The sequence below is a fragment of the Trichoplax adhaerens genome, genomic scaffold, assembly GCF_000150275.1.
Source record: "Trichoplax adhaerens TRIADscaffold_279 genomic scaffold, whole genome shotgun sequence".
Lineage (NCBI taxonomy): Eukaryota > Metazoa > Placozoa > Uniplacotomia > Trichoplacea > Trichoplacidae > Trichoplax > Trichoplax adhaerens.
In genome coordinates this window covers 1251-3458 of record NW_002061189.1, presented here as the reverse complement: position 1 = coordinate 3458, position 2208 = coordinate 1251, and positions in this window count along the sequence as shown.

The following is a 2208-nucleotide window of genomic DNA, read 5'->3' as shown; positions in this document are numbered from 1 at the left end:
ACCATGAACTCAAGTGTAGCATGTTCCTTCCAAATAAAATATTAAACATACCCATCCGATAGATTTACGCAATTTTTAGTTGAGTTACTTCAAATTCAAAGTAAAATTTTTAGAAATATGTAGTTATGACAATTAGGCTAATGCAAATCACAAACAAGTCTTATTGAGTTGTCGAATTAATATTCGCTCGCGGAATAAAGCCATCACTGTAGAATATACGAGGTTTTCATCGTCGATAAGAACAGAGTCATGTTGCAAAATTTTTTAATGTAGACTGTTTTAATTGCAAAGCGCTAGTGGCAGAATAATGATAAATGAAATTTCTTGACCGTATACTGTGCTATACTCTTATCGACTCATAGTTACACATCATTATCGACGAGATATACTGTACCGTATAAACTTGAATCGGAGATTTGCAAGCATTCTAAAATAGTACCTTTCTTAAAAATATTTGGTTTTTGGCACCAGTGGCACAGCATGCTGGTACAATATTAATCTCAAATTTAATTAGCCTACCGTATTTCCATATAGCAGTAATATCAATGCCTATGTAAATACTTAATAATTTCTGGTTAGTAAGATTTCATCAAAATTAATACGATATCAATGATGAAAGAGTAAAGAAACTATCTAACTTATGCACACAGATATGATCCTGATTACTGTAGACAAACTTTTGAGATTAATCTCAAAATAGAGTGAATAATTAATTATAATCAATTATCATTAGTCATATTCTATTCTGGATTACTTGGCAAGTTACTACTTATCCAAGATATAATCGAGAGAGAGGAGAAATCAAGATTTGTGCTTTTCTTTATAGTCTGCTCGATATTAGCTTGACTACTGTATAGCGCTAGTGACGCTCATACGGAGCTTGATAAGCTACCCTTGCTACGGTCGATCGGTAAACCTTGGATGGCTTCATTATTAATAAAGTGTACGGTGCACGGGTACCTAGTCACCCTTAGCAATTCTATCTGTTATAGCTATCCGTTTCCGTATTAAAAATCTACTACCAAAACAGTAAAGTGCAGTATATCGTGAATTGAATAAGGCTAATGGTCAATTTCGTTGACAGCGTTAAAGCATTTTCGAATCACTAATGAGCTTGAGTGAAAAATAACATCTAATTATAAATTTTGATTTTTTTATGCTGGTTCATTAGCTAGCCTCTTAAACACCGGTTCTATGCCATACTCCATAGTATACTATGCGCTACCGTTATGCGTTCATGTACTGTATACCAGTGTACTGTGCAGTGGAGTAACAACCGTTACGTTTCCAATCGCTGTTGGATGAAAAATTCAGACTTATCATACTTACCACAGATTGAATAGTAACATTAACATTAGTTTGGAAATTAAACGTGACCTAACAGTTGCAATGTTAAGAGTATTCAGTAGTCGTTGTAGTCATTTCCCAAATCATGTTGGCGTTAGATTAGGAATCGAGTACGTACAGTAATGAGTTGTAGAAAATGTTGGTGAAAAGAAATTACATCCAGTGGAGAAAGCTAGAGGCCCAGTTGAGACCCTTATCATCAATGAATATTTCTTTTACAACGATCGGCTGTTTTATCAGTACGTTATGATATGAATTTGGTCAACACAATTTAAACCTTCGATTCATTTTCATACGAACCACCATGGAAGAAATTGGATCAAGTTGAGAAGGTTATCGGCCTAATTACCATCAATGAACATTTCTTCATTAAACGACAACTATGGCTGTTTATCGCTATGTTATGATATAAATTTAGTTGATGCAATTTTACGCCATCTAACTTAATTTCATGCCAACAACTGTCAAGATGAGGCAAGGCTGAAACTGACTAGAGTTTAGCGAGAGATGACCCGACCCCTTTCACTTGAAGTAGAACTTGACAAGATTACAAGCATCACTGAACCCTATCGTTTCAACTATTCTCTACTCAATCCAAGTCAAAACGTAGTAAAATAAGAATGGTTCTTGGGCATAGAACATTAAAAACATTCAATTAATCAATAGCATTTTAATAATAACTATTCCATTGAACATGGCATTGGTTTGAGTTTTGGTTCGCTTGCACTGCTACCAACTTGGCAGTGAATTTTAAAAGATTGTATGAATTTTTTTAACTTGACTATGTCAAATTACGAAATGAATATTACTTACAAGATATTCCAGCAACGCCCAGTACAAGCAATAGGCAAATCCTTAGAA